Below are 24,818 nucleotides of genomic sequence, written 5' to 3'. Positions count from 1 at the left end.
ATTTTTCCAGAATTTTTAGATACCGGTAACCCCCTCAAAAATGTTGCTCAAGTTGATCCATCGTTTTCTAGGTTTTCTGGTTTGGTCCTTTTTTTTCTTTGACTCTTACTACTTTAGGTTCTTTTGTTTTTCCCTGTTATTGTTATTTTGCATTATCTAACACATTATCTTCCTTTTGTTAGTAGGACTAAAGAGTTTGCATACTTCTTCCTTCTTTGCATTCTCGTTCTCTTGGAGTCTAACCTTTGTTTGGCCTCATAGAGCTTTTAGGTTTTTCTTATCGCCTTTTCTTGTAATCAAACTCCGATACGAACTGTGAAAGCCTACTTGGTAAAGTGAGTTTTAAAGAGTACAAGATCGACTTAGTTGCCTCTCGTTGTGTTACTTTCTTGGAGTGACTTATGAGGTTTCTAGCTTTGTTGAATTTATTTTCTTTTATTTTTATTCTATTTTAAAATATTCTTTTGAGTGTTATAATTGCAGGATGGGCGATAATAATAATGAGACACTTACGGCTATCTTAGCCACACTTGAATGACTCACAACTCAATTTGATCAACTTAACAATGCCTTGAGAGAACGACAAGAACTATAACTGGATCTACCAAACCAGAATCCAAGGCCAAACAATGCTGAACTTTTGGCACCCAGGTGAGTACAACCACGTTTTCCAACACCCGAACTCTTTGCAAAACCAAAGTTCATGATCCCATCTTTTAAAGGAGACTACGATCCAGACAAGTACATCGATTGGGAAGGAAAAGTTGATCTCTTATTCACATACCATGACTGCCCCCAAGCTGAACAAGTTCCCCTCATCACCTTGGAATTCGAAGGATATGCTCACACTTGGTGGATGAAAACAAGGAAAAAGATCGACAGCTACCAAATTCAACCAATCACTTCTTGGACCAAACTCAAACATGCCATGAGGAACCAATTCCTACTGACACATTATACACGAGAAGTTAAACAACAACTACACCGACTTCGACAATGTAGAAGTTCAGTTAAGGATTACTAGAAGGAGATGCAATCCTTACTCAATAAGGCTAACATAACTGAAGAAGAAGATGACACCATGTCAATATTCATCGTCGACTTGAACTCAAACATCACTGATCTTCTTGACCTCCATGGGTACTAAAACCTCGAATATACACTAAAGAAAGCAATGACAATCGAAGCACAAATACAAAGAAGATTCCGATTCAGAGAACATTACCAAGGTACTTCATTCTCTTACCAAGGTATTCCTTCAAATGCTTCCTCATCTTCTACTCCATCTTCTCAAAAAAGTCGAGAGATGAAAAACTCGACAAAGAGAAACAACGACCAGCAAAGAATAAGACACTTCCAGCCCCTAAAGACGACACCCGAGCAAGAGACATCAAGTGTTTTAAATGCTTAGGAAGAGGCCATATCAACCGCAATTGTCCAAACACGAGGACTTTAACCATAATAGGTGATGGATCTTACAATTCTGACTTCGATGACAACATCGCCAACATTCCAGCACATGCCAAAGCCAAAGAAGATAGTAATGACTATGGAAGCGATGAGTACAATGGCACAATCTTGGTGATCCTTCATACATTGAACATCCAAGCATCCGACGAGTCTGACATACAACGTTCTAACATCTTCCACACATGTTGCCTAATCAAGGAACAACCATTCTCCATCATCATTGACAATGGTAGTTGTGTCAACGTCATTAGCTCCAACGTTGTTGAATCACTCAAACTTCCTTGGCAACGACATCCAAAACCTTATTGCTTACAATGGCTTAATGAGAGTGCCGAGATGAAGGTGGTTAAACAATTCCTCGTTAATATCAAGATGGAAAAGTATTGTGACGACGTATGGTGTGATGTAATTCTGATGCAAGCATCCCACATTCTCCTAGGACAGCCTTGGCAATACGACAACGACGTCACATATTATGGTCGAAAGAACACTTACACAATTCCAATAAAAGGTAAACCTTTCTGACTTAACCCCTACCCCCAAAGAGATTCTCATAGATCAACAACGAATTCTCAAGGAAACAGGGAATTTGAAACAAAAGGCAAAAGAGGTCACAACTGATAAAAGCCAAACAAATGACCCACGGGTGGTGAGTGAACCTTAATGTGAAAATAAAAGAGTGTCTCAAAACATTTATGCGAGTGCAAAAGACATGAGAGAGACCCTTTTTCAAAATAGGTTATGCATTCTAGTCCGTTTCAAGGACTCCATTTTATCAACTATCACTAACATCACATATTTGCCTACTGTGTTTTCTTCTCTATTACAGGAGTTTCAAGATGTCTTAAGCAACCCACCGGATGGTTTACCACCTACAAGAGGAATCGAACATCAAATCGACTTTATTCCTTGTTCAACCATACCAAACCGCCCCGCTTACCGATGCAATCATGAGGAAACGAAGGAATTAGAACGAAAAATAGATTCATTATTATAAAAAGGACACATCCGTGAGAGTCTTAGTCCTTGTGCAGTTCCCGTCATTCTAGTTCCAAAGAAAGATGGCACATTCTGAATGTGTGTAGATTGTCGACCTATCAATTGGATAACAATCAAGTATAGGCATCCTATTCCATGCCTAGATGATATGTTGGATGAACTACATGGTGCAAGTATCTTCACCAAAATTGACTTGAAGAGTGGTTACCATCAAATTCGAATGAAAGAATGTGACAAATGGAAAACAACATTCAAGACAAAGTTTGGCTTGTATGAATGGCTTGTTATACCCTTTGGATTCACAAACGCTCCAAGCACCTTCATGAAATTAATGAATCACGTTCTTAAGGAGTTTATAGGTAAATTTGTTGTCGTTTACTTTGATGACATTCTTATATACTCATCTTCTCTTGATTCTCATGTCATTCATGTTCGAATGGTTCTCGAAGTTCTTCGACGAGAACATTTATATGCTAACATGGATAAGTGTGTGTTTTGCAGTGATAGGCTTATGTTTTTAGGCTTTATAGTTAGTGTACAGGGTATTCATGTAGATAAAGAGAAGGTCAAGGCAATTCAAGAATGGCCCACGCCTACTTCTATCACCGAGGTAAGATCTTTTTATGGTTTGGCAAGTTTCTACCGTCGCTTTGTCAAAGATTTCTCAACTATTGCTGCACCATTAACCAAGATCATCAAAAAGTCAGTTGAATTCAAATGGGGACCACTACAACAAAAAAGCTTTTGAACTTCTTAAAGATAAGTTATGTTCCGCCCCTATTCTTCGTCTTCCCAATTTTTCTAACACCTTTGAGCTAGAATGTGATGCTTCAGTCATAGGCATTGGTGTCGTCCTCATGCAAGAAAGGCAATCTATCGCTTACTTTAGTGAAAAGTTAAAAGGTGCACAATTGAACTACTCTACCTACGACAAAGAACTTCTTGCACTCGTCCGAGCAATCGAAGTGTGGCAACATTGCCTTCTCCCTAAAGAGTTTGTCATTCACACGGACCATGAATCACTCAAATGGTTAAATGGACAAGGTAAGTTAAACAAACGAAATGCACGATGGGTTGAGTTCATTGAATGTTTTCCTTACATCATCAAATACAAACAAGGGAAAGATAACATCGTAGCTGATGCATTATCTCGACGATACACACTTATAACTCAAATGCATGCTACTGTTCTGAGTTTTGCACATATCAAAGAACTTTATCCTAACGATCCATATTTTTTTGAGATTTATAAACAATGTGTAAAAGGTGCTTTTAACAAGTTTTATCTTGTAGATGGCTTTCTTTTTCGCATGAACAGGTTGTGTATACCACAAGGCTCTTTGCGAGAGTTCTTGGTTCACGAGTCACATGCCGGAGGACTTATGGGACACTTCGGTATTCACAAAATACTTGATATGGTCATGGAACACTTCTTTTGGCCGCATGTGCGTAAAATAAGGGAAAACATTTGTGCATCATGCATCACGTGCAAACAAGCAAAGTCAAAGGTAAATCCTAATGGTTTGTACACGCCTTTACCAATTTCTTCTTCTCCTTGGATCGATTTATCGATGGATTTTATACTTGGCTTACCCCGCACTAAGAAAGGACGAGATAGTATTTTTGTGGGTGTGGACAGATTCTCAAAGATGGCACACTTCATTTCTTTCCATAAAACAGATGATGCCACACATATTGCTGATTTATTCTTTCGAGAAATAGTCCGCCTTCATGGCATTCCTTGCACTATTGTGTCCGATCGTGACACTAAGTTTATAAGCCACTTTTGGAAGGTATTGTGGGGTAAGATTGGCACAAAACTTCTCTATTCAACTTCTTGTCATCCTCAAACCGATGGACAAACTGAAGTATTAAATCAAATTCTAGGATCTTTGCTAAGAACTGTGGTAGGTAAGAATACCCGTAATTGGGAAGAATGTTTACCTTTTCTTGAGTTTGCTTATAATCGATCCATTCACTCCACAACAGGTTATTCTCCATTCGAAATAGTTTATGGTTTTAACCCATTAACTACTTTAGATCTTATTCCCTTATCTTTAGATTAGGTTGTCAGTTTAGATGGTGAAAAGAAGGCTGCCCTTGTCAAATAAATTCATGCCAAAGCCAAACTCAAGATGGAGAAAACCTACAAGGCAATCACAAACCCACTTAACAAAGGCCGACGACATGTCACCTTTGAACCAGGAGATTGGGTACGGGTTCACATGAGAAAAGAAAGGTTCCCGACACAAAGGAAATCCAGGCTAGACCCACGAGGCGATGACCCATTCCAAGTCCTTGAACGAATCAATGACAATGCCTATCGCATTGATCTTCCCGGTGAGTATAACATGAATGCATCCTTTAATGTTTCTGACTTATCTCCTTTTCATATTTCAGATTCGTGGACGAATCCTTTTAAGGAAGGGGGAGATGATACATGCACCACACGCCCTAAAGCTAAGGATGATGAATTTACTATACCACTTGGCCCTATCACACGAGGCCGGACAAAACTTCTTAAAGACAAGCTTCAAATCGCAGTTCAAGCATTCATCCGTAAGGGTCTAATAGCAGCATATTTGAAACAACTTTTTAAAGGGTATCCAGTTATTATCCGGTCAACATGTCTTCTGGAGATACAACTTTATATCTCTTATATTTCCAACGGTTCTTGAATCACATCAATCCGATATCGGGAACTCAAGATATGACCATTTTACTTAAGACGGTGCATGCAATAAATCCTATACGGGATTAATACGTTATTTTATAAATATTACGAATTTTCAATATTTATATTGATTATTTGTAATATATTTTAATATAGGATGATTAATTATCTTTTAGGATCAGAATTATTATTTTATTAGGAACTAAGGTTGTGTTAAAACAATATTTTTAGTTATTATTATTTTATTAGGAATTAGAGTTAAAACATGTTTAGTTTATTAATATTTTATTCTTTACTTATTTAGGACCTTTAGAATTCAGCCCCTATATAAAGGAGGCTTCATTCAGCTTTGTAAATCAGATTTCTTTGATTAATAATACAACGAGAGTTCGTTTTTGCAAGTGCTGATTGCCTTGTGCCTTCGAAGCTTCTTCTCCTGGAGTTCTTTCAAGTTCTTGTGAGGGATATTAATCTTCACACTCCAATTTGCCTTTTCATCGCGACTAGGAGGGTTCGATAGGACACTTATCCATCTATTTTTCCACAAATCCATCTGCACCATCAATCATCTTTACTGTCCACCTTCGTAAGGGAGATCTTATGATTTTTTTATTATCTTATCTTATTTTATTTTCAATTTCTTTATCTTTTGTTTATTTTGTTCTAATCTTATTACCTTGAAGAAACCCTAAAGAATCCTAGTTACTTCCGCCACCTTCCCCTATTTATCCCCTTTGTTCTTAATCGAGTCTAGAGCTTTCTAGGTTTGATTCTTCAATAAGAGCAACGTTAATTATCCCGCCACCGCTTCCCTATCACTAACCCTTTTTCAGCTGACGCCAAACAAGTAGAAATTTACTTGATACGGTCTTGAGTAAAGTTCTCTAGAATTTGGGACAAGAGAATTTAGAGGAAAAAGGCTGGAGCGTGTGTGAGATCAGAAGAGGACAAGTAAAAGCTATTAAGTCCTAGAGTGCAAACATGAGCGGATTAAGTGACATTCAAGTTTCCTTGGAGTTACTCGTGAGGCTTTGTGAAAGTACATTCTGGTAAGGTCTTTTACACATCTTATTTTTTTCTTATTTCCCTAACCATGTCTCGAACTCTAGGATGAACAACTGAAAGAGATGCCCCTAATTTGCAAACTCAAGCAATCATGCATGTAATGGCCAGATTGCTGAAATTAGAATTGGAGCCTTTGCATGATTGTATGGACCAATTTGAAGCATCTTTAGGCAATCGAAGAATAAATTGCCTTATAATGGAAGAAGAATTCGATGAAGAGGAGGTTGAAGTAACATCAGTAGCACGAAGAGATGTTCATCGAAATCAAAATGACAACTTCATCAACATCAAAGTGATAATTCCTCCATTTCAAGGATGAACTGATCCTGAAGCCTATCTTGATTGGGTAATCAAGATTGAACACTTTTTTGAATGCCAAAATTATACGGAGCAAAAGAAGGCCAGGCTTGCTGCTATGGAATTCGTGGATTATGAATTAGTTTGGTGGGAGCAAACTGTGAGTTCCAGAAGATGAAATGGTGAACGTCCCATCAATACATGGGAAGAAATGAAGGCCATTATGAGAAAAAGGTTCATGCCTACTCAGATGTTTACCATAAATTACAAAATATGAAACAATGAAGCAAGAGCGTTGAAGATTATTTCAAAGAAATGGAGATAGCCATGATCCGAGCCAATGCTGATAAAGACAGAGAAGCAACCATGGCAAGGTTTTTATCTGGCCTAAATTCTTATATTGCTAACCTTGTTGAACTTCAGCATTATGTATAGATTGAAGAGATGGTACATGTGGCCATGAAAATTAAAAGACAACTCAAAAGAAAATCGTACACTAGGAGCAGTCCAAGTTCAACCACCAAATGGAAGCAAGAAACTATTACCTTCAGGAAACCAATTATGGCACAAGCAAAGGATCATATAGAAGTTACCAAGACTAAACAAGTAGGCGAATCTAGTAAGGGTAAAGAAAAGCAAATCGGTACTTTTGAGAGATCCAGAGACATCAAATGTTTCAAATGTTTTGGGAAAGGACATGTTGCTAGTCAATGTCCCAACCGAAATGCCATGATGATACTTGACAATGGAGATATTGTATCAGATTCTGACGAGCCTTTTTTTTATGAGGAACCTAAAACAATGCAAGACGAAGAAACTGAAGAAAATGCAGATCATGGTGAGATGTTTGTTTCAAAAAAGTGCCTACAATCACAAACATCCCAAGAGGATATTCAAAGAAACAATATTTTTCATACAAGATGCCATGTCAAGGACAAGGTTTGCACAATGATCATTGATGGAGGAAGTTGCACAAACGTAGCCAGAACTCTTATGGTTGAAAAACTTAGATTGGCAACATCAAAGCATCCCACTCCATATAAACTCCAATGGCTCAATGAAGGAGGTGAGTTAAATGTTACCAAACAGGTTCTAATTCCTTTTTCAAGTTGGTAGATACAAGGACGAGGTGCTTTGTGACATTGTCCCTATGCATGCTAGCCACATCTTAATTGGAAGACATTATCACAGTCAATACCTTTTTAAGCATGATGGACGCAAGGTAACCTTGATGCCTTTGACGCCAAAAGAAGTACAACAAGATCAGTTGCATATGCAAAAGAGTGTACAAGCATTGCGCAAAGATAAAACCCCAATTAAGAATGAAGAGGAACGAAACATGACACCAAACTTCTTAATAGAGAAACACGATGGTTCAAGGCTGTAAAATGAAGGGGTTCCTATAAAAATTGGTGATGATTGGAATTTAAAGACACAACTCTTCACCAAGGGTTTTAATCACCAAAAGGTAAGTAACCCTTCATTTGAAATATCTTCTCTCCTCATTTTTCAGGATCAATCAAGTGTAAGGTCATTTCCAAAAGGAATATCCTTATAGGAAGATCACTCTCAAAGGGTACCTCTTCGTAAATCAAATTCCAAAGAAAGGCCTAAAGGGAAATCTTATGAAATGATACCTAATGGAAGAACACAACCGTTCAAAGGATGCTTTATTTTAGCAAGGAGACATGTAGCTATGCAAGGACATAATGAACTCGATTTGAGGAAAAATCACCCTAAAGAAGGGGGGATAATGCAAGCACGTTTCCATTAATAAAGGGAGTACTCTTGAAAACCTTTATATTGAAATTACTATATATTAGTTATATACTACATTCATTCATAATACAATTCATGATGGAGCACATGACCAGCCATCATTCTAAGCACAAGGCTGCACCACAAGGCTCCCTAGATCACCCATGTGCATGCCATATGACCAGCCCCCATGTGCCTTGCATATGGTCTCATTTAGGCACCTAGATAAAGAGCACTCTCCTTATTCGGCCAAGAATCATCTCCCATCCAATTTGGCACCAACATGAAGGGACACTAGAGCTATTCGGCCAAGGGTTATCACCCTCCATTTAAACTGAAACATCATCTCTATTTTGTAATTAATTATGTCTCTATAGGAAGGCACAAGGCTGGCCGAATCCCCTTGTAACCATTCGGCCATGCGTCTCCATTTCCTATAAATAGGAAAGCATGTATCATTTGTATTCAGACTTTTTGAATAATATAAGTGAGATTATTCTCTTCCTTAAGTCCTGGTGACTTTTATCGACTTATCAAATATTTTTATACTTGTGGCGTCAACCCCTTTCTTTTCACCTTGATACTTCTGTTTCCTAGTTCATATAAAGTCTGGGTCTTTGCTCTCTATAGCATTGGTTCTTCTTTGAGTTTTATTTAAGATACTATCCTCACAACCATCCCTTTGTTTCATAAGCCATAACCATAGCCATATCTACCACCCTTAACCCTCTCTTTTTAAGCCATTCACTTGTGCAGGTTATTTTACTTCCTTCCTAGATCCACAATCAATTGTTAATGAACAAGTGCCTTACATCAACAAGGTTCCCTAGAACACTCATATGCGTTCCCTATGAACAGCCCTCATGTGCCTTGCATGTGGTCTCATTTAGGCGCCAAGATGAAGAGCCCTCTCCCTATTCGACCAAGCATCATCTCCCATCCAATTTGGTGCCAATATGAAATGACACAAGAGTTATTCGGCCAAGGGTTATTACCCTCCATTTAAACTGAACCATCATCTCTATTTTATAATTAAATTATGTCTCTATAGGAAGGCACAAGGCTGGCCGAATCCCATAGTAACCATTCGGCCATGCCTCTCCATTTCATATAAATAGGAAAGCATATATCATTTGTAATCAAACTTTTTTGATTAATATAAGTGAGATTATTTTCTTCCTTAAGTCCTGGTGACTTTTATTGACTTATCAAGTATTTTATACTTATTGCGTCAACCCCTTTTCACCTTGATACTTCTGGTTCCTAGTTCTTAAAACTAGTGGGTCAAAGTCCTTAATACCACCCCTTGAATAAGCAATACAAAGTCTGGGTCTTTGCTCTCTATAGCATTGGTTCTTTTTTGAGACTTATTCAAGATATTATTCTCACTACCACCCTTTGTTTCATCGCCATAATCATAGCCATATCAACCATCTTTCACTTCCATCATTTATTATTTAAATAGCCTACCTATTTCACCCATATGTTTACCACCTTAACCATCTCTTTTGAGCCATTCACTTGTGCAGGTTGTTTGCTTCCTTCCTAGATCCACAATCAATTTGTTAAGGTACAAATGCCTTACATCAAAAAAGAAGAAAAGAAAATTGCAAAGAAAAGTTGAAAGCACAAACAACAAGTTCATCACCAAGCAAGTCAAGTAATAATTTCAAATTGATTATGGTGATAGAAAGGTTGTGAAGTGACTTTACTGTAAGTAACCCCTTTATTCTTTTCTTCTTATTTCTAAGCCACCTTTACATTATATTTTATTTTTCCATACCTACTAACCATTTACAGCCGATGCAGAACAAGTAAGCATTACTTGGTATTGCTTTGAGTAAAGTTACTTAGAACTTGAGACAAGATATTAAGAGGAAAAAGGTTTGAGTGTGGGAGACTAAATGAGGACTAGTAAAAGCCTTGAAGTCCTAAAGTGAAAACACGAGCATATTGAGTGGCATTCAAGTTTCCTTGGAATGAACTGGTGAGGCATTGTGAGAGAAAAATTTAGTAATGTCTTCTGTACATTTTCTTTTTCTTTATTTTCTCTAATCGTGTCTCGGAGTCCAGGACAATCACCTGTAATAGAAGCCCCTAACTTGCAAACTCAAGCTATTATGCATGACATGGCAAGATTGTTGAAACTAGAGTTGTAGCCCTTACATGATAGAATGAATCAAGTTGAAGCATCCTTGGGTAAAAGAAGGATAATACGCCCTATAATGGAAGAAGGAATTGAAGTGGAGGCTGAGGTAGATCAAGTCACCCAAGGATCCAGAAGAGATTTTCATCAGAATCCAGGGGAAAGATATCAAAATGATAACTTCAGGAACATCAAGGTAACAATTCCTCCATTTCAAGGGTGAACAGATATAGAAGCCTATCTTGACTGGGTTATCAAAATTGAGCATATTTTTAATGCCAAAACTACATAGAGAAAAAGAAAGTAAGGCGTGGTGAACGCCCAATCAATACTTGGGAAGAAATGAAGGTCATTATGAGAAAAAGGTTAGTGCCTACTCACTATCACCGTGATCTCTATCACAAGCTTCAAAATCTCAAATAAGGAAGCCGAAGCATTGAAGATTATTTCAAAGAAATAGAGATAGCCATGATTCAAGCCAATGTTGATGAAGATAGGGAAGTAACCATGGCAAGGTTTTTATCTAGTTTAAATCCTAAAATTCCTAAACTTGTGGAATTACAACATTATGTAGAGATTGAGGAGATGGTACATATGGCCATGAAAATTGAACGGCAAATTAAAAGGAAGGTCTTCAACCAAAATAGTCCAAATTCAGCCACCAAATGAAGGATAATTTTGAAGGATCCAAAACAAAACAAGTGGGTGAATCCAGCAAGAGCAAAGAAAAACAAGTAAAAACTTTCGAGAGGTCCAGAGACATCAAGTGTTTCAAGTGCTTTGGAAAAGGACATGTTGCAAGCCAATGTTCCGATTGAAACACTATGATATTACTAGACAATGGAGAGGTTATCTCATATTCTGAAGAACCTATTCATGAGGAGGAACAAAAAGTAACCTATGAAGAGGAAGCAAATGAACGAGAGATTAATGTAGGTGGATAAATGCTTGTTTCAAAGAAGTGACTCCAATCCCAATCAATTAAGGAGGAACTACAAAGAAACAACATCTTTCACACAAGGTGCCATGTCAAAGACAAGGTTTGTACTATGATTATTGACGGAGGAAGTTACAAAAATGTAGTCAGCACTATTATAGTGGATAAATTTGGCTTGACAACTTTAAAGCATCCAACTCCATACAAACTCCAATGGCTCAATGAAGGAGGTGAGTTAAATATTACTAAACAGGTCCTAATTCCATTTTCAATTGGTAGGTACAAGGACCAGGTACTTTGTGATATTGTCCTTATGCATGCTAGCCACATTCTACTTGGGAAGACATGGCAATATGTCAAAAGAGCCATTCATGATTGTTATCACAACCAATGCTCCTTTAAGCATGAAAGACGCAAGGTTACTTTGGTCCCTTTGACGCCTAAAGAAGTCCAACAAGATCAGATTCATGAGGAGGAGTGTCCAAGCCTTGCAAAAAGATAAACCACCATTGAAGGTTGAAGATAGACAAGACATGAAACCAATTTTTTCATGAAATAGATGAAAGGATTCCAATGAATAATGGTGATGGTTGGGGTTTAAAGTCATAACTCTTAATCAAAGGTTATGATTCATGTCTTCAAAAGGTAAGTACCTATTCATTTGAAACATCATACCTTTTCACTTTTTAGGGGAAGCCAAATGAAAGGTCACTTCCAAAAAGGATATCCTTAGAGGAAAATCATTCCAAAAAGGTACTTGTTAGTAGTTTATATTCCAAAGAGAGGCCTATTAGGAGATCTTATGAAAGGGTACCTATTGGAAGAACACATTCGTCCAAAAGATATGATGTATGGCTAACCAGACTTCTTCAATAATGGAGAAGTTGGCAACCTTGTTGTTTCCCGATCTAGGAGAGACACCAAAATGCTACACTTTAAATTGATAAGTAATCTTCAAAAATTAAAGAAATAAATGATTAAGGTGGAAATATAAATAAGAAATGGAAGAAGAAAAAGAAATGATAAGAATTGAAATGGATAGAAATGTTGTAAAAGATGGGCTACATAAGTGTTGTTGAATTGTCCTTCAAATGTTAGTGAATTTGGCCACCATTGGTTATGATGCACGTGATTCTTGATGAATGTTGATGGATAATTCAATGGTTAAGGAATGGTGATGAATATGGTAATGGGATGAAGATAGAGTTCTAGTGAAAGTGATGGATAATGGTGAAGGAAATTGTATCTTATAAAACTAAGAAGGAACCAATGTTATAAAGAACAAAGACCCATTTCTTATAAGTTTTATAAGGGATGGTAGCAAGGACTTTGACCCACTAGTTATAGGAACTAGGAACCAGAAGTATCAAGGAAGGGATTGACACCACAAACTTTAGAAAAGCTTGCTTAATCGATATAGTTCTAAAATGAACTTGAAGAGAGAATAATCTCACAAGAGTTTTAATTTATCAAAGGGTTGAGTTTTACAAATGAATGCCAAAGCCTATTTATAGATTTGTAAAGGTTTGGTCGAATAGATACATGCCTTTTCGGCAAAGTACATGATTTAAATTAAAATGCATGATGTTTGGATAAAATGAAATGTCCTTGGCGAATGGTCTTCTTATGGTTCATCTTGGCGCCAACTTTGAAGCAATGCCTTGCTTTGGCCGAATAAGGAGAAGCCTCTTCACTTTAGCGCCCATTTCACCCACACGTATGGCATATGTGTAGGTTTGTCATAAGGCACTCACATGGATGGTGTAGAATGCTTAAGGTGTGGACTCCTCCATGGTGTGAAAATGAGCAGCAAGTTAGGCGTGACTTGGCATCAAACATGTGTCTAAATGACATGTCATCAATTGGGCAGCAACTAATTATGAAAGGGCACATTTGTGTGAAGCGACCTTTTATCATTTGAGCTACTTCCCATGGGTTTGAGCTGGCCATAGATGAAGGACATGTGTATAAGTCTTAGGACAGCTCCTTGTGAAAAGACACTTCTCGGAATGGCAACTCTTCGCGAAAAGGTACGAATCCACAAAATTTGACCTAGACCATATTTGTAGTTCTCTGTGTGGTGAAGATGATGGTATGACTCTCCAGCTGAATTGAGGTCTCTAGCTAGCTCAAAAGTCTAGCTCAAGTGAGCTATGAGCTCGGGGTTCAGCTGGCAAATTTGTCCCAAAATGTTCTTGAGTTGTCCCGAAGTTGTCCTAGTCACGTTTCCTTACCTCGTTGACTCCAATGTTAGCTTCAAGTTAGTTCCCATTATGTGGTCGAAAATGCACCTACAAAAGAAAACATTTATAAGCTAAGTAATATAAGATATAAATATATAAATATGTAGTTCATAATAATATCTTCATACATTCATAATATCATCATCATAACTATAAATATAATGTATGTAAGCTATTATCATAACTATGGTATAAACAAAGATGAAATTAAAGAAAATCCCCCTTTGATTATTAAGAAAGGTTGGAGATGCAAGTCCATTTTTGAAGTTGAATTGGTTCACATCATGATACATTCTTTTGCCAAAAGCTAAGCATTTGGAGAAAAACAATGATAAACACTTCAAGCATACCAAAGGTTTCGATTTGAGGACAAATCTCCATAAAGAAGAAGGATGATACAAGAAGATTCTCACCATATGCAAAGGGAGTATTCTTAAACATGTTAATTCTTTACTTTCTTTATATTATTCTGATCATATATGAAATAATCATGCAAATCATGCTAAGGTTGTTAGTTATGTGATCCAATGAGTAAAGTACTTAACATATCCACATTTTTATGTTAATTGATGCACAATGTTATTTTAAAGCATATTATTATGTTATATTAGTTTTGCATTCATTTAAGCATGTTTCAATTCATTCATGAAATGGCAACATGGTTAATCATTCATTCCTTAGCTCATTTGCATTCATTTCAGTTCCTAAGTCTTATACATTAGCTCACATGTGTTATATCATCTTATACTTAGCTCATGACATGCATTCATAGCTCACAAGGTCATATACATGCACGAAAGCAAGGAAATTGGTTCATGCAAGCTGGATTTCTTTGATTTACTTGTTTCTTTGCACATGTAGGTACATGGAAGCATGGAACTCATTGGGAAGCTCAACTCAGTTGGAGAAGCTCAAGGCTAGCTAAACTTAGCTAGGTGGTCTATTTGAAGCTAAGTTGATAAACTTGAACAAGTACCAGCTGAATGTAGCTAGAAGAGATGCTAAGGAACCAAGGAGGACTCGGCTGGAACAACAACTCATAACAGTCCACTTGCTTGCTAGCTATATGCATGCCTATGCTAGCTTGAGAGAGAACTCACACACGCCCAAGAAGATGCACATGACCATCCTTCATCCCATACACAAGGCTGCACCACAAGCATCTCTAGGACTCCCCATATGTTATCCATATGACCAGAAACCATGTGCCATGCGTGTGACTCTCCTATTCGCGCCAACACCAAGGGACTTCACTATTCAACCAAGGCACCTATTTATGTAAGGTGAATCTACACACTTTCATGAGAAGAGTAGATAGCCTTATTGTGTCCCAATCTAGGATTGACAAGTACTGATGTCCTTGAATCTATAAGCTTAGGCTGTAAAATAAGATAAGAAAAGGAAATAAGATTAATGATGGAATTAAGAAATGGATGAAAATATAAGCAATGGAAATGAAATAAAGATATAATAGAGATGGTTGCGGAATTGATGGATTGATGGATGTTGTTGATGATGGGAATGATGAAAATGGAGATGGTGGTGATTTGTATCCCAAACACGCCAAAGAGGAAACTATGCTATGAAGCACAATCCCGGTCTTCACAAACTTGCTTGAGGGGTGGTGATAGTGTCTTCAACCCACTAGATAACAATCTAGGAATTTAGGAATCAAAATGGAAGAATGATGCCACAAGTATATGAATTATACTTGCTTAATCGATAAAGTTCACAAAGAACTTTGAAGAGAAATAACTCACAAGAGTATGTTTTTTTTTTATAAGAGATGAGATCCTTACAAATGAAATGACAAAGCCTATTTATAGTTTTCAAAGGGTTTAGGCCAAATAGATACATGATGGTTCGACTATGGATGAAACCCCTTTGAAAATACATGACTTTTAAATGAAAATACATGATTTTAATAAAGATACATGCTCTTGGCTGAATAGTAGGTGTTGGTTCGGCCTAAGGATGTTTTGAATTCTTTTGGAAGTCATTTAGGTGCCAAAATGGAGAGGAATAAGTCTTTGGCCGAATAGGAAGCATCCCTTGGTGTTTTGGCGCCTATTTGATGTCACATGGAGTGCACATGCTTGAATGATGCACATGGTAGCCTACTTGAACGCACATGGGTCTTCTTGCAAGGATTTGGTGAGGTTGCAACCATAGGATAATGTCTTGAAGTCCATGGAATGAAGATGGAAGCAACTAGGCTTGACTTGGCTTCCAACATGCATCTAGGTGTCATGGTCTTCAATGGGCAGCAACTTGTCATGAAAAGTCACATTTGTGGAAGATAACCTTTCATCATTTGAGCTACTTCCCATGTGTATGAGCTAAAGATAAGCTAGTCATAGGTGAATTACATGAAAATGAGTCTTTGGCCAGCTCCTTGTGAAAAGGCACCTCTTGGAATGGCAACTCTTCGTGAAAAGGTACGAATCCAAAAAAATTGACTTAGACCATATTTGAAGTACTTTGTGTGGTGGTGATGATGGTGCAACTCTCCAGTTGAAATGAGGTCTCTAGCTAGCTCAAAGGTCCGGCTCAAGTGAGCTATGAGCTCGGGGGTCAGCTCATAACTTTTCACCATTTGTTCTTCATGATCTCCCAAGTCATTCTATGTAAGTTTTCCTAGCTCCTTATCCTTAGTTAAGCTCAAATGTAGCTCCCAAGTGTTGGCCGAATATTCCTACATGCATAACATAAAGAAATAAACTAAGTATATAAACTATATAATGCATATAATATAATGATGTGCATAAGATGTGAACTATAGGTTATAATAATAACTCATGCATCATATGATAATGAATGAATATTAATATTATAACTATAGATTATATACATGAATATCAATCAATGATACAAACCATAGGATATAATGAATGAATGCACATACTATGATAATTCAAGTATAGTCTAATGTGCAAATGTATGCTCATAATAATATATATAGTGCATAAATAAGTAAATATAAGATAAAGTATCGAAGAACTCCCTTAGAACCAGCTTTGAATAACATCCATGGTGTGATCAAGTCATGGAGAAAATTAGAGCTAGATAGGATCACATCACCTATCCATTCACTTTGGTGCCAACTTGGAATGGTTCAAGTATTATTCGGCCAAGGATTAGGACTCACCATGTCAACCAAACCAACACCTATGTTTTTATTTTAATTATTCAATTAATTATGTATTTTCAAGGAGACACAAGGGTTGGCCGAACCATTAGGTACCTATTCAGCTATGTCTCTACAAAAACTATAAATAGGCTAGTCATATTCATCTGTAAACACACCTTTCTTATTAATTAAAGTGATATTATTATCTTTGCTCAAGTCATTGTGACTTTTATCGACTTATCAAGTAAATATTTACTTGTGGCGTTAACCCCTATTCCATTGATATTTGTGGTTCCTATCTCTTTATAGATAGTGGGTCCAAGTCCTTTTCTACCATCCCTTAGAGTGATTTGTAAGGCTGGGTCTTTGCTCATTGTAGTACTGGTTCTTCCTTGGTCTTTCTAAGATACTATCCTCATCGATCATCATTTCCTTCATCAACCATACCATAGTCATAACAACAATACTTTTAATACCAATCTCATAACATAAATAGCCCTCTATTTCACCTTTACATCAACTACCAAGTCATCTATTTGAGCCATTCACAATCAATTTAAGGTAGGAGTACCTTTGATGTGATCCTACCAACCACCAAGTTCAAACAAAACATGCTCACAACTTTGAAGTTCTTCCAAGATGATTCTAAGGGAGTCTTGCCTTATTTTATTATTTATTTACTTATTTATGCATTACATGCCATGTGAATATGTTTATCTTATTCTTAATTATGCTTGAATATTTTATTATGTCATTTATATGGATAATATATGATATTCATTCATGACTTATTAATTCACATCTTTTTATAACTCATTCAATGCATATGCATTCATAGTTAGCTCATTTTCATTATTAACATATGTGGAAGCATGCATTCATAATTATCATAGCTCAATTCCTATCTAATTATTTGTTTACATACTTTTTCTAGTGTCATTGGATGCTAAGAAGACTAAAGGCAATTGAAGAGTTGGTTGGACAGTTCACGTCAGTCAGATTGATCTACATTTTTGAACATGTTACAAGCATCTTTGGGTGATTAAGTCTTCTTAACATTTCATCCCCTATCTCGTATATTTCCAACTCATTTTGAATCACATCAATCCGATATCGGGAGCTTGATCTATGCCCAGATTACTGAATACATTACAGGCTGGAAATTAATACAGGATTTGCAATCATTCATCTCCTTCAAAGGACTTATGCATGGGAGGAATTAATGAAGATATGCATGGACGAGAAAAGAATATTAAAATGAATCAGAACATTTGTGAGGAGGTGCAAGGATTCATTCAAAGGCTTTTAAATTCATCCATTCATGTATATTCATGCAAGAAGCCAAATAGTCATGTTCACACAAGGGGAAGAATTTCAGCCAAGATACATTCATGAACATTCATCCATAGAAGACAAATCAACAAGTTCACACAAGGTGGGATGAATTCGGCCAAAGGATTATTCCATTAAAAGATGAACATCCATTCATCAAAATTCATTCACCTAAGCCATGCTTTGTATCTACTTAAAGTATGAACACTCATCCATAAAGGTTCACTCATTAAATGTTTTGTATTCACACCATGCACTCTTAGGCCTATAAATAGATTTCCATTCATTTGTAAAAGAAACCAATTCACTTTGTTTAATCAAATATTTGTGAGAGTTTCTCTCTTTAGTTCTTAAGTGAACTTTATCTACTTATCAAGCTTATGCTTGTGGCGTCACCCCTATCTATGTCACCTTGATACTTATGGTTCCTATCTCTTTATAGATAGTGGGTCAAAGTCCTTGTTTACCATCCCTTAAAGAAGTAATATAAAGTCGGGGTCTTTTTTCTTTAACATTGGTTATTCTTTGAGTCTTCTATGAGATATTACTTTTCATATTCATCTCCATCACCATCATTCTACTTCCATTACCATACTTCATCATTTCCTTTAAACATATCACCAACTTATATATATTTTCCGCTGTCATATTTATATTTCCATTTCATTACTTCCTTTTAACCATTTTTTTAGCTTTCTTGTTTGTGTAGGATACTTGTTGCTTTCCTAGATCGAAAAAATAAAAGGTACAACCTTGACTTCACCATCCATCCAAATAAGGCTAGGTTCAACTGTATCATATGGTATCAGAGCTAAGGTGGATTACAACAACAACAAGCAAAAGCAACATCCTACCATTCAATAAAAGGAAAATCAAAAAGAGAAATGCCAAAAGAAAAAAATCAGCAAGTTAATCCCAACATCAATAAGGGATTCCAAGTGAAGAAAAACTAAAGAAAGGAAACAAAGAAATCAAAATGCAAAGAAGTGCCAAAGGTGACAAGCAATATCATTATTTCAACCGATCCTAAGGAAGTCTTCAAGACCTTTGATTGTTCTTCTAGGAAGGTGGTGAGTATCTGATAGGGAAGCGGTGGCGGATTGGTGAACGTTGCTCTTGTTGAGGAATCAAACCTAGAAAAGCTCTAGACTCGATGAAGAATAATAAGAGATGAATTGGGAATGTGGCGGCAATATCTAGGGTTCTTTGGGATTTCTTTAAGTGCTGGAAACAAGGTAAGAAACAAGATTAGAACAAGATAAACAAAATATAAAGAAATTGAAAATAAAATATGATAACCAAGAAATCAAAAGATCTCCCTTATAAAGGTGAACGGTAAAGATGATGATGGAGAGGATGGATTTGTGGAAAATAGATGGATAAGTGTCCTATCGAGCCCTCCTAGTCGCAATGAAAAGGAAAACACGATAATACGGCTCTAACCAACCCACCTAGTCGCAATGAAAAGGTAAATTGGAGTTTGAAGATTAATCTCCTTCACAAGAACTTGAAAGAACTCCAGGAGAAGAAGCTTCGAAGGCACAAGGCAATCAACACTTGCAAAAACGAACTCTCGTTGTATTATTAATCAAAGAAATCTTGAATTACAAAGTTTAATGAAGCCTCCTTTATATAGGGGCTGAGTTCTAAAGGTCCTAAATAACTAATGAATAAAATAATAATAAACTAAACATATCTTAACTCTAATTCCAAATAAAATAATAATAACTAAAGATAATACTTTTAACCCAACCTTAATTCCTAATAAAATAATAAATCTAATCCTAAAAGATAATGCATCATCCTATATTAACTTATATTACAAATAATCAATAAAAATATTGAAAATTCGTAATATTTACAAAATCCCGTATTAATCCCGTATAGGATTTTCTGCATGCACCGTATTCAGTAAAATAGCCATATCTTGAGTTCCCGATATCAGATTGATGCGATTCAAGAACTGTTGGAAATATAAGAGACAGACGGTCGTATCTCCAGAAGACATATTGACTAAAGAATATCAGGATCCCATTCAAAAAGTCGTAGTAAATATGCTTTTGTTCTGATCTTCTTTTCCAATGCTTGGACGAGTGGATCATTTGGAAGAGTTATTATTTCTTCCTTTGATGTGAGCCTTGTGATGCATGTATAATCCTCCCTTTCTTAAAAAAGATTCGACCACGAATCTGAAACATTAAAGGGAGCAACATTAGAATTGTTTAATGATTCATTCACATTATACTTACCGAATAGATATGCTTTGAATCTTCGAGACTTTGTTCTTCTAATAGGTTCGAGTAGAAACATTAGTCCAAAGAAGCATGTATTATGGACTCTGGTGCATGTATCATTACCCCACTCCTCAAAAGTATTCGTCCTCGAATCTAAAAATCCAAAAGAAAGAGATTTAGATGTGTTGAAAGAAAAACTTGTGAAACATTTACCAGGATCAATGTGATGTGTCTTTATGCATTTTAGTCGAGGTTTCTTCTTTGTAGGAAATGATTTCTTGAAGTCTTGAAATCCTCTTTTGCATACAAGTCTTGTAATCTGATATTTTGGTTGAAATTCAACATGACGCCGACCACTGTTGGCTTTATGTATGATTATTTCGGATAATTTCTCCATGGTTTTATTTGTGTGTGGCGAGAATGAGTGTTTAAAAACCATGTCAACTAGTTTGTTAAAGTAATCCCTTAAGTCTCCTAAGTGGGGTTCATGAATTAATGATTCCCGGGAGGAGCTTTGTGGACTGTAGAACATTTTTAGTTGGCAAGGAAACTCATATACAAGATAAAGCTCATTAAAAGGACTTTTAAAAGTATGGGTAGAAATATCAAAAATATCCGAGTTATCGTGATATAAATCTTTGATATGTTCAATTCTCGGAATAGTAGTATGAGTTTGATAGGTAAGAGTATACCTTCGTGGTAGTGTATCGTCTACTGTGTTTTGCTTACCTCGATATGTTACACAATTAAATGAGTTGTGTTTAGTATGGATGACAACTTCACGAGCCTTACCTTGTAAGAAGGAGAAGAAGTATGTTACAATGCCATTAAAATGAGTAATAAAATACTTACCTTTGGACTCTCGTAAATCATGACTCTTCATTGATATAGCATAGTGATTAGGGCTTTCAGGTGGTAACCCATCAGGAGGGTCACCTAGCACTATTCGACAACTCTTGGCGATAGAAGATGGTGTGGGCCAATCTCGTGTTGCTTTTACTTTCTCATCATTTACATGGATTCCTTGTGCATGAACTATAAAGCATGTGGAGTTGTTCAAGTCATGTTTAGCCATTAAGATGACGTTGCGACTAAGGCTTTCATGGATGTAGCCTTTTTGTAACAAATTTAACTCTTTGGTTTCTTCGTGATTGTATGTTTGACGAGGTATGATGGAACCTTGAATTAGATTGGTTTGGTGTTGTTTTCCTTTTTCCAGTGGTAATCCATCAGGTGGATCACCTAATTCTTCTTGAAAATCCTGTAACAAAGATGAAAACACACTAGGCAAATCCTTGTTAATGTTAGAAATCGAAATAATTGATTCTCTAAAGTGAACAAGGATGGAAGGCTGTTTGTAAAGAAGGTTCTCTCTCAATTCTTTTATGCTCACACATAGATTTTGAGTTACTCTTTTCTTCTCACAATTAGGTTCACTCACCTCCCATGGGTCATTATTCTTTTGGCTTTTATAACTAGTGACCTCTTTTGCTTTTGCCTCTTTCTCAACTTTTTCTTTTTTTGCTTTCCCTACCTCCTCATAAATTATCATTTGATCTTTAGGGACTGGAAGTGTGTCATTCTTTGTTGGTCGTTCTTTCTCCTTGTCAGGTTTGTCATCTCTTAGCTTTTTCAGAGAAGATGGAGTAGAAGATGAGGAAGGATTTGAAGGATTACCTTGGTAAGAGGTTGAAATACCTTGGTAATGTTCACTGAATCGAGATCTCCTTTGGATTTGTTCTTCGATTGTCATTGTTTTCTTTAGTGTATCTTCAAGGTTTTCGTACCCTTGTAGATCAAGAAGATCAATGGTGTTTGAGTTTAAGCCGACGATGAATCTTGACACGGTGACTTCTTCTTTTTCGGTTATGTTAGCCCTATTGAGTAAGGACTGCATCTCCTTGTAGTAATCTTCAACTGAACTTCTACCTTGTCGAAGTCGTTGTAGTCGTTGTTTAACTTCTCATGTATAATGTGTCGGTAGGAATCGGTTCCTCATGGTTTGTTTGAGGTCGGTCCAAGAAGTGATTGTTGGAATTTGGAAGTTCTGGATCTTTTTCCTTGTTTGCATCCACCAAGTTCGAGCATATCCATCGAATTGTGTGGTGATGAGGCGAACTTGTTTAGCTTGGGGGCAGTCATGGTATGCGAACATGAGATCAACTTTTCCTTCCCATTCGATGTACCTATCTGGATCATTCTCTCCTTTAAAAGACGAGATCGTGAACTTTGGTTTTGCAAAGAGTTCGGGTGTTTAAAAACGTGTTTGTTCTCACCCGGGTACCAAAAGTTCAGCATTGTTAGGTCTTGGATTCTGGTTTGGTAGATCCAGTTGTGGTTTTTGTCGTTCTCTCACGATTTCATCAAATCTTTCAACTTGAGTCGTGAGTTGGGTAAGTGTGGCTAAGATAGCCGTAAGTGTCTTGTTGTTATTGTCACCCATCCTGAAATCATAACACTCAAAAGAAAATTTTAAAGTAAAATAAAAGTAAAAGGAAGAAAATTCAACAAAGCAAGAAACCTCACAAGTCACTCCAAGAAAGTAACAGAACGAGAGGCAAGTAAGCCGATCTTGTACTCATTAAAACTCACTTTACCTAGTAGTCTTCCACAGTTCGTATCGGAGTTTGATTACTAGCAAAGGCGATAAGAAAAAACTTAAAAGTTCTAAGAGGCAAAACAAGGGTTAGACTCCAAGAGAACGAGAATGCAAAGAAGGAAGAAGTATGCAAACTCTTTAGTCCTACTAACACAAGAAAGATAATGTGTTAGATAATGCACAAGAAAAATAAAAAGAAAAAACAAAAGAACTTAAAGCACTAAGAGTCAAAAAAAAAGAACCAACCCAGAAACCTAGACAATGCTGGATCAATTTGAGCAACGTTTTTGAGGGGGTTACCGGTGTTAAAAAATTCTGGAAAATTTTTTGAATGTCTTTTGATACATCAAGAAACCACCTGTAAAATTTAAGAACCAAATACCTTCAGTAGTATCCACTAGACTCTGTTGAACGGTGAGTCCTCAAACAATCTATTTTTCTTGATCGCTTTATTCGAAGGTGTTATTAATCTCCAAAAATTCTGATTTTTTGTTTGAATGATCTTCAATATATGAATTTGCAATATGGAAATTTTCACCACGAAATTCCTCCTGTAATATTTTCAAGAAATTCGACAAGATTCTAAATTGAATCTGCCGATGAAACTTGAATGATGTATTTGAAGGCTCCAATGAACTCCGATTGGGGTGAAATTTGGACTGGGGATTAATCTTAGAATGGATATGATATATGGATAAATCAGCCCTAAATACTTTCGTTTGCAATTTTTTGGAATTTTATCTTTTTTTGGCTTTTTTTTTGTTTTTTTGCCTTTTTTGTTTTTTTTTTTGAAAAAAATAGCAAACTAACAAGAAGGATTTAAATCTAAATTAAAATTAAATAAAAAGAACCTGAAACGATGAATCTTCTCTGAACTGGCTCCGTTGGGGTACCTTGACGGTTTTGTGTGCAAGAACAAGTAAGATTGCTTGCTTCTTTCCAAGAATCAGCCCAACTCTGTTACCAATTGATAGGAAAGCGGTGGCAGATTGGTGAACGTTGCTCTTGTTGAGGAATCAAACCTAGAAAAGCTCTATAATCGATGAAGAATAATAAGAGATGAATGGGGAATATGGCGGCAATAGCTAGGATTCTTTGGGGTTTCTTTAAGTGCTGGAAACAAGGTAAGAAACAAGATTAGAACAGGATAAAAAAATATAAAGAAATTGAAAATAAAATATGATAACCAAGAAATCAAAAGATCTCTCTTATGAAGGTGAACGGTAAAGATGATGATGGTGAGGATGGATTTGTGGAAAATAGATGGATAAGTGTCCTATCGAGCCCTCCTAGTCGCAATGAAAAGGTAAACACGATAATACGGCTCTAACCAACCCTCCTAGTCGCAATGAAAAGGCAAATTGGAGTGTGAAGATTAATTTCCCTCACAAGAACTTGAAAGAACTCCAGGAGAAGAAGCTTCGAAGGCACAAGGCAATCAACACTTGCAAAAATGAACTCTCGTTGTATTATTAATCAAAGAAATCTTGAATTACAAAGTTTAATGAAGCCTCCTTTATATAGGGGCTGAGTTCTAAAGGTCCTAAATAACTAATGAATAAAATAATAATAAACTAAACATATCTTAACTCTAATTCCTAATAAAATAATAATAACTAAAGATAATACTTTTAACCCAACCTTAATTCCTAATAAAATAATAAATCTAATCCTAAAAGATAATGCATCATCCTATATTAACTTATATTACAAATAATCAATAAAAATATTGAAAATTCGTAATATTTACAAAATCCCGTATTAATCCCGTATAGGATTTTCTGCATGCACCGTCTTCAGTAAAATAGCGATATCTTGAGTTCCCGATATCGGATTGATGCGATTCAAGAACCGTTGGAAATATAAGAGACAGAAGGTCGTATCTTCAGAAGACATCTTGACTAAATAATATCAGGATCCCATTCAAAAAGTCG

Source organism: Hibiscus syriacus, unplaced genomic scaffold, assembly GCF_006381635.1.
Source record: "Hibiscus syriacus cultivar Baekdansim isolate YM2019G1 unplaced genomic scaffold, ASM638163v2 tig00110029_pilon, whole genome shotgun sequence".
NCBI lineage: Eukaryota > Viridiplantae > Streptophyta > Magnoliopsida > Malvales > Malvaceae > Hibiscus > Hibiscus syriacus.
The sequence above is the reverse complement of the archived record's forward strand: the minus strand, read 5'-3'. Positions refer to the sequence as shown.